The following is a 13,211-nucleotide window of genomic DNA, read 5'->3' on the forward strand; positions in this document are numbered from 1 at the left end:
GAGGAAATTGAAAACGCCGCTCCCCTGGTTTGATACGCCGTGGTACAGCCGTACGTCTTACAATTACAGAGCCTGAATTTCAAAACTGAGGGCCAGTAAGAAAAGGAACTGCTAAAAACCAGCCGGGCATTCCCTGCTCCGCTCCGGCTCCGCCGGCGGACAGCTTGCAACCACCACGGTGCCGCCGAGTGGGGGAAAGCATTTACCCATAGCGAGAGGAACCTCCTGCAAAATAACACCTAGAGAAAAGCTGCGGGGAGCAAATCTGCCCATTAAAGTGCGTGCAGTTGTGTGGAGGCTAACGAGGAAAGGAGCCGGGAGGCGCACGGGGCGCGTGTGCCCCCCCCAGCACAGCCTGAGCACGCTAAGATGGCTCCCCAAGCCTCGGCTCCGAGCTTCTCACCATAAAAGTACTTCCTTCTTCTGTCCTTAGAAGTAACTCACAACCTCAATCCTAAGTGAGCACGCAGGAATTTTACCAGCAAAGCTCCTGCCACGTTCTGTTCTCCTGTCATACGCCTATCCCCATATTTACCTGCCTGCCATATATACGGGATACGGCCTCAAACTGTCCAGACCCTACAAAGACCTGCCACGCCACGTAAGTGAGGAATTCTTCATCATTTACAGAAGTCCTGGGGAATTTTAGGCAGATGGGAAGCTTCACGCCAAACCCCTGCCCTAAATCACTGCCGGAGGGCTGCTGGCCCCTGCAAACCAACCCACAGACACGCAGAGAAGCACCACGCGCGGCTAATTGTAGGATTTTCTTAGGATGCAGCCAAGCAGGGCAGGGCGCCTATTGATTTGTAACCTCATCAACTGCTTTAAACCCTGGCAGGTTTGCTTAGGAAGGGCACAAATATTTCATTAAGCAAATATTAGCCGCGTTAAGCAGCCGTCTGCACCGGGGAGACTTCAGACAGAGCAAACTCAGAGCAGGCAAAGCTCATCTCGCATTTTTTCTTTGTTAGAGGACAGCCAAACGTGCAGTAACTTGGATGTGTCACTCCTCCAGCCCTGCAGACCCAACCTCTCCTTGGGAATAGAAAATTTTATTTCCATCATTTCTAGGGCAATTAATCACGACTGTCACAGCACCGCGTAAGAGCCACCGCAGCCAATGTCACCTCCTGCTGAATGATGTCCTGGAGGCTCCTGGCACCAGGTGGGGTGTCCTGGGCACCCCAGAAATCACGTCCGAACCCAGCCCACGCAGTATCTGCATCCTCACAGGACCCCGAAGCAGTGAGTGCTGGGGAAAAGGGGATTTCAGCGCTTCCCACAATTTCTCCTTTCCTCTCCAAAATGCATCTTATGACAACACGTTGGAGGGAGTTCTGGGAGACTGTTTTTAGAGATGTACCTGACAGTTTCTGCTCTGGCAGGATCATCAACCACGTGGAAGGAGGATGCTCACGCAGAGCCCGTTCCACCCCTGGTGCTGCTCCGCTCCTTTCCAACCAAAGGCTTGCACAGAAAAGGGTTCTCAACAATGCCATCAGAAGAGAGCACAGACCTGATTTTAGGTTTTTAAATGCATGATACCCACTTATGAGATCCTCACACTGATTTTTTTTTTTTCCCATTTTGCAACCAAACCACCGGAGAGCCGTCAGCATCCATTAGTTTCCAACCAGCCTTTTTGTCTTTCCCCAAGTGCTCAGCGTACAATTGATCTCTTAGCATTAATCTCTCCTAAAAACCTGAAAGCCGAGCAAAAAAAGACAGGCAGAAAATATTCCCACGAACAACTTCACCTGAATGTCAGGAAAAGCCCCAAAGCCCTTTCCAGACAATCACTGTGAGCAGATGCAGCCCCTAACACCTCCGACGGGCCAGAAATCTGCCTGCCCCTGCTTTGGTGCCAGCCACAGCAAGGCAGGCCAAAGTACGCTCAGACTCGAGGAGTCAGGAAAAGTGCTCCAGACTTTTTATTTCTCTGATGATAACAGAAGACCTGATCTAAGTGTTAAACCCATCATAAATACCAGACCGCTTTTTTTTTTTTTTTTATTTTCCCCTGCAAGAAGCTTTGACAGCTGTGGATTGTGACCAGGGCGCTGGAATCAGGGCAAAGGACTGGGTTTAGGCTGCTCCAAACCTCTTTTTCTGCTGGCTGTTAGCACACCCTTACCCTGCTCTCCAGAGCAGCAAGGCCTCCTCTTTTAGCTAACAGTGATGGAAGCCTAAATGACAGTCCCAGAAGCCAAAAAATTGACCCTGTTATTAGCACAATCTATATGGGATGTTCCTGGAGCGGAGCTCTTGGTGCTTTACACGAGAATACCAAGTTACCCAGCTGCCCTTAACCAGGGTTTGACCCTGAAGTCCTGCAAAGTGAGCTCTACTGACATTAGCTGCTTCTTCAGCCTCGGGTTGGTGCTCAGCAAATCCCATTTGTGGGCTCTCCACTAACGAGAAATGATTTTAGTTGAGCGTAAAGCAGTTATTGAGGCAGAAAAAAAGAAAAACACCAAACTTTTATTAAAATCTTTGTCTTAAATAGAAGAAATCCCTTCTACCTCTAGCTGTGCCCTGGCCCTCTGAGCTGTTTTCCTACCTTTGACCATCGTGGGAGCCTCAGCTGCTGCGGCAGCGTAAAGAACCGGGCTGAGCTCCGTGCACAGACACCACAGGGGCTGCTCGGGCAAGCAGAAAGGGAGCAGCGAGCACCAGGGGATGGTAACGTCCGAAGCCACTGCGAGCACACGTGCAAGCTGCCCTGGCTCTGAATGAGGAACTAGCACCAGTTAATCTGCTTTAAAAATGGGAGCTGAAATACTCGGCGCGACTTACTTCTAGACGGAGCCGTGCAGAAAAGGCGTCGCAGTCTGAAAGCCTTTGCCAGCTTCAGCAAAATTGTCAGGAAGAGACAGTGGTTTGCAGCTCCGCTGTATTTTGAAGGCTGAACTCGCCACAAAGTTTGGTACAAGTGAAGGTTTTGAAGCCTGTAATTACTCAGCCGTACCGACACGCACTGATTTGTCTGCACCGCATTCAGCTCCCAACACAAGCGGGACTCGGCAGCGTACACGTATGAAGGAATAGCAATTTATATTAATTGGTAATTAAACTTTATCAAGGAGTTAAGTATCGGAGATGTAATGGGTTGAAGAAGTTCTAAGGGACTTGTTCCTCAGAGAAAGCACGAAGATCTCAAGGCCCAGGGTGCCAGCACTGCAGGGATGGAGCTAACGCATGACCCCGATCTCTCTCCCTTTCGAGGCAGAGCCCCGTCACAGATTTATGGGTTGGCAGGTCCTGCCCTTGTCACATCTCATTAATTCTCTGAGTGTAGAGAGCAAGAAGGTGGCTCATCTTGCCTCATTTTTTCTCTTAATTCAATTGCAAACTTGGAAGGATACGGCGCAATAAAATCTGGAGGCACCTTCTTCCCTGCAAGGCAAACTTTCGGTCAGTACCAACAAACAGCGAAGCAAACACGACTGGCATCTGGGTTTTCAGGCTGTGCTCGCATGCACCAAACATTCCGGATATGAAAGTTGCCTTTTTTTTAAAGCAAAGCGAGCCCTCTGTTTGCCAACCTGCCTTCTTCTGCAGATGTCACTTGCCTGTGTTGCAGTCACATGTGCAGGAAGTTGAAAGAACTGTACCAACAGCAGGATTTTTTCTTTTAACTTGCCAGAAGAAAGCTGTTTGTATTTTGAAAAATGAAGCTTTTATTTTGTCTTTTAAGTCAGCATTCCTTAAACATCCTTTCACTTACTAAATCTATCTTCAACAGGGAATTTAAAGCTCTTATTGCAAACACTCGTAATGCACGGTCGTGAACCGCTTCCAAAGCCGGTGCTGGCACAGAACACCACAAGCTGATTTTTTCCAGATAACGCCAGTGGAGAGACAAAGGCTGCCAGGCAGGAATGCTGGTGGGCAGTGCTCACACCAGCAACGTGCATCGATGTACAACGCGCTCATCGAGCTGCAGGGAGCTCGTTCTGCATCACCAAAAGGCACAGCCTCTGCCTCTCCTTGGAGCACAGGATGCCACGGACCCCAAGGAAAAAAATATATATATAAATTATATATATTAATATATCACCAACGTATTATTATTATTAACGGGGGAACAACTATTTGAAGTTTCCACTAGGAAACTGCAAAGGGGAGAGGTGCTGAGGGGTGCTCTCAGCCAGCTGGAGGCACTGAAGTGCTGGCTGGGGACACCTGGGGACCACACAGCCACTGCAGAGCTCTGAATCTTGGAAAAAAAAGAAAACCACAGGAGGATTAAAGCTGAAAATCAACAGTTTGAGTTCCCAGTGAGATGGGAGAGAAGGCATCCCTGTCTGCACGCTGGTGGGGAGCGACAGGTGATGCTCTGCTGGTGCAGATAGTTTAAAAGGCATCCAAAAACTGGAGAGGTCACAGAAACGAGCAGAAAACAAGATTTCTGCAGTAAGACTCAGTCATCAGAAAATCTGCAAGGTAACTTACTGCTGGAAGCACTGCTGCAGGGGAGAAAGCTGGGGATATTAATTGGCTTGTTAGCGGAAAACTGAGAATCAAAGTAAGGGCAGAAGATGCAAATAAGGGGAAAAAAATAGTTCAACACAAATGCAACAAATTGGTAAGAGCAGAAAGCAAAAGAGGAAAGCAGAAAACGTGCCTTTTTATTTCCAGAGGAGCAGGGAACTCCTGCAGAGCAGCGTGCTCCAGCTCAGGGCTGCAAGGGGGGACAGGGGAAGCTGGCGCACACAGGTCAGGCTGGGTGGTTTGCCTGGCTGGTTCCTTCTGAACTCTTAAACTCTCTAAACACACGGGCTCAGACAATTTCAAAACTCTTGGTATGTTTTGCCATGCTTTGAGGAAAAGCGAAATGCAGAAGCGTTCGGAAAGTGAAAGGTTATTTCTTGTGCATCCCCAGTAAATACGAAAGAGCCTACGGGAGAACGGTGTAACGCCAACTGCAAACACCAGCCCGTAGCTGTTCTTGATCAAAAACCTCAGACGTGAGGGTGGGCACCCCTCCTCTGCACGCAGGAGACCACCAGGATACGGTGTGAGAGAGCCTTGGGTCAAAAACTAAAAGAAAAAAAAAAAAAAAGAAGAAAAGGAAACCATCATGCAGAGCAGCAGGGTTAAATAGCAAAGCATGAGCAGAATGCCCAGAGCAAGGATTGAGTTAGATGGTACCTCCTGTACCTTTTTCTCAAACAACTAATGCCCTGCAGCATAATAGAGCTTTAAAAAAAAACACACAAAAACCTGCTTTGGATGTATTGTACCCCAGCGAAACCCCGAGCAGTGCAGAGACAGGTATTTATGGATGGCAACCAACAGGAAGTTATTTAGACCGCTCAAGTGCCAAGGCTTTTAGGGCTTGTTTTGTTAAATGTACTGCTTTGTGCTGCTGGCATCACGAAATGGGTGTACAAGTTCGGTGTGCCAAGCTCATTTCCTGACGAACCGAGTCGCCACACGCACAAACCTCATCGAGAGATCCTTCACTGCCCTGCCCAGGTCAGGATCTGGTACCTTGGTCTGCTTCTTCTCCTTACCTACAGACACAAAGGCTTACCTGGGGGATTTGGGGAACATTTCGCGTATTTTAAAGCTGTTTGTGGACACGCAACGTCCTGTTACGTGCCTTAAAGCGAGCTGCTGCCCAGCACTGTTGTGTAGTCCAGACTGGAGGGCCGAGCAGCTGGCCCCGCTGATTTTCCCCAGCACTTCTGCCTCTCCAAAACCAAACCACGAAGCTGGAGTGATGGCGAACTCTTACAAACCTGAAGCAAACACCGCACCAACAGCCGTTCGCTTTGCTTTACAAGTTGTCTCCAATCTCAGCACAAACTGCAGAATTGGACCCGCAGCCTCTGGCCTAAAGGCTTATAAGAAACCAGCAGGACATTTCGCAGGAGGAAATGACAAATGTCTCTGCCCCTCATTCTTTATTTACAACCAAAAAACATTCAATACTTTGATCTGCAAGGAGCTGCGCTTCCCGCACCACTGGGAATTAATTCAAAGAAGGCAATTACTGGTCGACAGGAATTTTCTCTTGTTTAAAATAGAGAGAGTCAATATTACCTCAACACATGCAGAGGGAATTCAGCTTGGGGAGGGGAGTCTGGGGCAGAAAGGCACTGCAGGAATAAACAGGCTGTTTGGCCAAGGTCAGGCACTGGCCAGCGACAGCTGAGATTAAAATAAAGGGTTTCAAACCCAACCCAAGGCTTCAAAACCCATCCAACGACGCGTTACATGCTTATCCACCCTGCTCCTATCTTTGTGAGCCTTCCTGTCCCCTCCTCCAGCACACAAACAACCCAAGCCTTGACTCACGCTAAATCTCACCTGCAGAACTCGGAGGATTTAGCGCTAACCACCAAATTCCTCCAATTTGACAGCAAACTCTCCTTTACGGAGCTGGCAGCAGTGACCTGTGCTTCTGGAAGGTGGCTGCGCTGCCATCAGAGCTGATTGAGCAGAAGCAAGAGCAGCGCTCACCCACTTCCACTAACACGAGCGATTTGCCTTTTCTTTGTCAGCTCAGCTGCATTTGGTCAGGTCTGAAGCCTCCTGGGCAGTTCTGCATCAAGCACCAGCTCCACTTTGACTGTTCAGGCCTTCAGCACTGCCTCTCTCCTCAGTTCAGGATGATGCACGCACCCTGAGCTTTTCCATTAACTTCCAATTCTCGCTTCTTTTCCTTTATTTCCTATTTTTACCTTTCACTTCCTGGAGGGGAAAAAAAAAAAAACTCTACCAATTTTGTGTGACAGGTATGTCAAAACATTGAACAGTAACAATAATAACCATATAAACAACAAAATTGTGCCACTATTGGTACCAAAAGGATAGTAAAAGGCCGATGCATGCAGTGAGACATACAGATAACGCTTTTCCATGTACAAAGCTGCTCTTCCAATTTCACCTAGCTCAAGTTTTCTACCATTAATGCAGGTATTTATATCACCAGCCCAGGAACAACAGAAAAAAATATTTTAGCCAGAAAAAGTTGTTTGAAGCTTTAAGCCCTTCAGCCACCCTCATGATGAAGAAGAAAATTCTCAGGACCTATTCCTTCAAAATCCACCCAGGCAGGATATTAGAGCCACTAAATCATGCTTTCCCACTTCCCCCTCCACTTTGAATCAAGAGAAATTGCAGCTGGTTTGCCCAAGGGAGCCAACGTTACCCCACCACCACCCCCAAGCAACCCAGCAGCTTTTAACACCTTTTTGGTCCCTCCAAAGGACTGGATGAAGGGGAAAAACAGAATACTGCATGGGGAACCCAACGCGCTGCCAAAGCCAGCGAATAAAGGAGCAGATTAATCTTCCCCTGACCTGTCACTTCACACGTTGAATCGACGCTATAGAAACCGACGGAATTAACAATTTAGCCACCAGACACCCCAAAATCCTGCTAAGAATCCACTTCTCTCCACGTTTCATCCAAGCAGCAGAAGGGAACAGTTGGTCCTTGGCAGAGCTTCCCCTGCGAGCAGCAGGCCATCAGGACTCACTGAAACGCGCGCTGAACACTAAAAGCCATTTTCTGTCAATTTGGCAAGTGCCTGCCATTATCGATACCTGAGATCTAATTGCACCTTAAGTGCTTCAGAGACCCAGAGCAATCTGAGTGTGTTTACAGGAATAATGCCTGATCAGTCAGAAATGACAAACTGCTGTTCCTTTGTCGCCCGTCCAACTTGAGGATCGACAGTTTATGACAAAATGTTTTATTCTGAATGATTTTTAGCTACTGATGGACATGAGGTAAGTCAGGAACAAAGACCAAACTCTGTCGTCTCTCTGTATCTCATTTTCTGATCACACCTTCTGCTTTATGGCTTCTGTTAATGACCCTTTTCAGATGCAAACACAAGCCAGGCTGAAGGGTTTGTTTTCATATCTAGACAGCTTAAGTCCTCAAAACAATTCAAACACCTTCCTCTTTATGTAAACACACAGGGCAGCTCTTTCCCGTGCAATTCATGCCCAACGCAGCATGCAGAGTCAAGGGTCCTCCATTCGGGTTTGTGCTGCGTTTTGAACTTCTTCCTCGTACCAAAGCAGCAGCAGCCAGGTGCCAGGAAACCCGAGGCCATCTCTGCAGGGGAAAAAACGCCCTCAACCTCCACGTCGAGGGAGGGACGTGGTAGGAAAGAGGTGAAACCTTCCTGTCCGCAACAGCACGCCTGACAGTCAGGACGCTGCCTGAGAAAACTCAAAGACTTTTCCCCTCTGCACAAAAAAGGGAAGCTGCTCTCTGTCAATGTAGGCTTTTATCTGCAAGACCAAACTACTACAGAAAAGTTAGCCCAAATTTACCAAATTACTCTTCCAACCAAGAACCCTAGATGACCTCCAGCCCCTCTAGACATGAGGTAGAAGAATTAAAGTAACTTTAAACCGTGGGCTCTGGCTACAAAAGATGAGTTTAAAAGGTTTGTTGACTTTACCCACCGAGTCTCCCCCGTGACTGCTCACGGATACTTCACTTTCTGCTCTGCAGCTGCTGCAGGTCTGCTTTCCAAAGCTTTTCTACCAGATATTCTCTCCAGCTTTTGCTTCTCATTTGTTTCCTAAATTCATTTAGCAGACAAGTCCATTTGGATATGCAGAAACAGCACACTCCCTATCAGTTCTGGATTTCCAGCCTCCACTTTCTTATTTTTAAACAAGTTTGAAATTAATTCTGAAAGATTTTTGCAGCGCAGAGACTTCCAGGAGTTGACAAGCTTCGATTCATTACAGTTCCACGTTTATATTCTTGAGCAAATTGAAACCCACTCACTTTGGCTTTTTACACTTCTTTTTTTTTTTTTTAACCTAACCTTTCCTAAAGGTCAAAAGCTCGCAGTTTTGCTCTGTGTGAGCACAGAGCATTCTCTGTTCCACGGGGCTTGGGGGCAAGCGGCATGCAGCTGCTTAGACAAGAATGATATTCAAGGAGAACCGAATCACTGTGAATATATTTACATTATAAATAAATAAATAAATAAATAATAAAAAGAAATCTGCCTGCGATTGCTCGCTTGGGACACCGCGGGTGACAGCAAGGGTGCGATGTGAGCTGCTGGGGCTCCGGCAGCGTGTCCCCAATCCGCTCCCGATTCCCAAGCACCTGTCCCACGGCCGTCCCCCAGCACAAGCCCTGAGCAAGGTGCAATTTCCTGCGTGTTTTTACAAACAAGTGCCAGGAGGAAATGCCTACGGCTCCCCTTATAAGGGCAAAACAGAACTCGCCGCTTTCTCCCGCGCCGGCGAACAGACAACCACCTCGGAGCATCTCCTCCCAGTGGGAGCCGAACTGGGACGACTGGAGTTAAATTTCAGCGCCGGTGTGACTCGAAGTGACTGCATCCTCCCTCCCCCCAAATTTTGGAGCACCCCACGGGGCTGTTCTGCAGTCCCAACACCCCCACACAGCCCTGAGGTGCTCCCCTGCCTCCACACCAGCTCCTGTCGAGGCCGAGCCGTGCCCCCAGCCAGAGGGCTCCGCAGCAGGGCCGGCGTTCAGCCTGATTTCCTGCTTCTCCCCTATAAGCTTTCAGACACCTTTTTTCAACCCTAACCCAACGGGAGGGCCTCAAAAAACAGCACATTGGGTTTTTTTTTCCCCGCTGGGCCCGCATCCACCCGCCCAGGCCCTCGATCCGCACGGAGGAGCGAGGCAGCGCTGCCGGCGAGCCGCACCGAGGGCCCACGGGGGATCCGCGATCGGCCGGGAACACCCCCGCGATCTCTTATTTTTCGATTTTTTTTGTTTAATTGTTTAGATTTTTGGATTTTTTTTTTTTTTTTTTAAACTTCGACCCGCGCCCAGCACCACGCGGCCCCAGCCCGGCGCTGCTCCAGCACCCGGCTCCCACCACCCCCATTTCCACCGCGGGGACGAAACCCTCCGAGCCCTGCGGGTCCTACCGGGGGCTCCTTCCCCCGGTTCCCCCCTCGGTTCCCCTCCCGGTTCCCCCCTCGGTTCCTCCCCGGTTCCCTCCCGGCTCCCCGAACTCCTTCCCCCGCGGGGGGGGGGGGTTGGGGAAACCACCGGGCCCCGAGCCCCCTCCGGCTCCACTCACCGCCTCCTCCAGCGCCTCAGACGGCCGCTCCCCTCTCCCGCTGCCCCCGCGGGGCTGGGGGCGGCCGGGGCCGTTCAAGAGCCGAGCTGGGGGCAGCCACAACCGGGCAGGGGCAGGAGCAGGGCGGCGGTCCCGGCACGGCAGCGGGCCCGGGCCGCGGAGCATGCGCTGGGCCCGGCCCGCCCCGGGGTGGTGCCCGGCCGCGGCCGCCTCCTGCTCCTGTGTGGAGGGGGGAAGCGGGGGCAGCCGCCATTTGGGGCGCTGTGAGGAGCCCTGTGAGGGGCCCCCGGGGGTATAACGGGGTCTGGTGCCCGGGGAAGGTAGCCCGGTGCCCGGTTTTGTGTCCTAAAGGGTAGAAGTCGGTGCCTAAAGAAGCCCGCTGGGTGGTCTGCTCGCTGCTGTCACTGCTGTCCCTCAGCCTTTGAGCAGTCGTTCAAAGCCGTGTTGTAAAATGTGGTTAGAAATGGGGTGGGAGGGATCCCGTGCCCAAAAATCCCTCCTAAAGTCTCCCACAGCACCTAGGTGCAGGCAGGCGTTGCTGCCTGGCAGGCCGACGTTAAGGCTTTTAACCAGGACTTGCCTGTTTCTTCCGTAATCCTGACCAAAAAAATCCAAAGCAGAGGTTACTTGAACGTCTTTTGCTTTTCTCCGAGCTCTACATCTTCTAGTGAAAACAATACTGGTGTGTTTTGATCCGCTTAAAAAAAAAAAAAAAAAAAAAAAAAAAGGCCTATCTGTCGCACAACGCGGCGGTGTGGGTACCTTGGTGTTTACACCGAAATGATGAGATAAACAATTCTCCCCTCTGCACAGAAAAGAAATCGGTTTCTTCATTGTGGTTTCAAACTCTGAAACTCACAGGAAGCAGCCTGAGTGGAAGTAATATCAGTAAAAAAACAATTCACTTCAATAAAATGATTGCCCCCTTCCTGCGCATGCACACGCACTTGGCATTTTCTTCTGAGAGAAGCACCGCTCTCCAGCTGCATTGCACAGGAACTGTCCTAATAGCCAAATCGAGCATTAAAAACACACAAACCAACAAACAAACAGAAAGCGGGAAAGGTGATTGCTTTCAACACAATGCTAGTTTCATGTCATTTGCTTCGGTTTAATCAGAGCAGGCTGACAGCATTGTTTTGTCAAGGCCTTCTCATGCACTGGTGGTACATGGGTGTGCAGGTGCCTTTGCTGTTACGAAATGTTTACACGCTGGCATCTGCCTCATGCTTTGGCTATCCCAATTTGCAAAGCTTTTCTCCTTGGAAATCACCCCAAACCTTTCCATCTCCCACACCAGAGCCGTGCGGCGGGGGCTGATTGCACAACTGCACATCTAGGCATGTCCATGTGTTTGTAGTTTACAAACTAAAGATAGATGGACATTGATTTTTTTTTCCCCTCTCCCAAGAGGAAACAAGCCAGCACTTCCCCTCCCCTCTTTTCATGGCTGTCAGGGAAGCAGCAAAGTGTAATTTGGATGCTATTTCACGATGTTCACCTTTTTTCCTGCCACCTGGCGTTGTTGTCTCTGGATTACCAGTGCTCTGGGTGCATGGGTATGGCCCCGAGCAGAGAGCACTGGAGTCTCGCCCCATTTCCATTGTGCTGGTGATCTTTGCTGATGTTGGAAGGAGAGAGATCAAACCTGGGGCTGCAGCTGGTGGCACACGCAGCCTGCCATGGCTCTGGGGCCTGGCCTTTTCTTGCTTTCTTATTCTGCATTCCCCGTTGATTTGCCCGACAATGCTGCACTTCCACTGGTTTCCTTTAACTCTTGCTAGCCCTTTCTGTGGCTCTGCCTGCATGGTGATAAAATCAGTTTTCCTAGATGAGTTTTCATGCTTCGTAACATACCAGATCTCTATTACCTATGCATTACAGTCAGCGTTCGTTTCCCGGCACAGCTATTGATGCTGCAAATGTCCTTAAATCCCAATCAGAGCTGCAAATCAAACCAAAGCCAAGAAGGAGGCTGTGACGGAAGGATTGCATAAGGGGCTTAGCCCGGGGCTGCTAACAGAGGCCGCGGCTCAGAAGAGAGCAGCTTTACCTCTGCCCCCATCTAAACCAGGGCTCAGAGCCCGAAACCATGCCCAAGGATGACCCAGGCTCCCAAGGGCCATATCCTTCATAGAAAGCTTTTTGCTTTTTTTCCTTAATTTCGGGACTGTGGTGTCTTCTGATTTCTGCTGGTTGTTCTGTGATGTGTAGTTTCAGTGAAATCGATGTACTTCTAGAAATTAATCTAAAAACTCTATTAATAACAGGATTTCCTGCCCATCCCCAAACATAGTGATCGATCTGTCTACTTTCCTTGTTGGAGCAGCACCGAAGTACATCTCTCTGCTCTTTCCAGCTCTCAGTTTCACAAAAATTTGTAGGAATTTAGTATTTTTAACACCTCTGTCTCCCTGCTAAATTGACTGGGAGCAACCAACGAGCTCAAAAGCTGTCAGTGGGGACGTGAGGCTGTCAGACAGGCAGATGGACGGACAAACAGACTGCAGTTTCAGAAAACCTACTCCTTGGGAAAGCAGGCAGAGTGGTCAGACCCTCCAGCCTGCTTTCCCCACAACACACCATCCTATGGCAAGGATGTAATTTTATATTAAAACACTAAAAGCAGTTTTTTTCTGTGGGATTAATCGCAGGTACTTGTAGCTGAATGTGTTCCCATGCTCACAAGGAGAGTGGGCCTGCAAAGAGCTGCAGAAAAGGTCTTTGAAGCAAAACATTTTTTCCTACCCCTGTAAGTACCGTACTGGGGTGGAGCGACGAGTCGGGCGAATTGCTTTGTATCTCACTTATTTCTTTATTTTGCAGCTTCCAGGAAACACTGATGTCCTCCAAGAAAAGAAAAAATCAAAATATATCTAGACTTGACTTTCTTGGTATTTGTGAATTAAAACTCAAATGAAATTCAAACGATTTCTCTCCTACAGCCTTCTTTAAAGAAGAGGGTGGGCAGTTATGTACAAATTTTCCCCTACTTCAGTTTTCAAGTTTCCAGAAGCCAAACTTAACCTCTGCCTCGGTTATCTTTGAGAAGATGAGGTTTTCACACTATTTAAAAGAGTATAAATGTTAAGACAACTTTTTTTCCATAGCCTTTCAAACCACAGCAAGTGGCTCTGCGTACGGTAAAGTGCTATAA

General features: G+C 49.1%; 1 protein-coding gene across 3 annotated transcripts in view; it reads right to left on the reverse strand.

Moving 5' to 3' along the window:
- Window positions 1–10,202, reverse strand: part of JAK1 (Janus kinase 1) — a 55,080-nt gene extending 44,878 nt beyond the window's left edge. For 2 of the 3 annotated variants that reach the window (XM_082766153.1, XM_082766152.1), the window contains exon 1: window positions 10,055–10,202. The gene's annotated coding sequence lies outside the window, so the exon portion shown is untranslated. Of the gene's footprint in view, window positions 1–6,321; window positions 6,343–10,054 lie in introns of those variants that run through there. The other variant, XM_082766155.1, reaches the window with a different exon arrangement.
- Window positions 10,203–13,211: the final 3,009 nt, after the last annotated feature.

The sequence above is a fragment of the Aythya marila genome, assembly GCF_965140915.1.
Source record: "Aythya marila genome assembly, chromosome: 8".
Classification (NCBI taxonomy): domain Eukaryota; kingdom Metazoa; phylum Chordata; class Aves; order Anseriformes; family Anatidae; genus Aythya; species Aythya marila.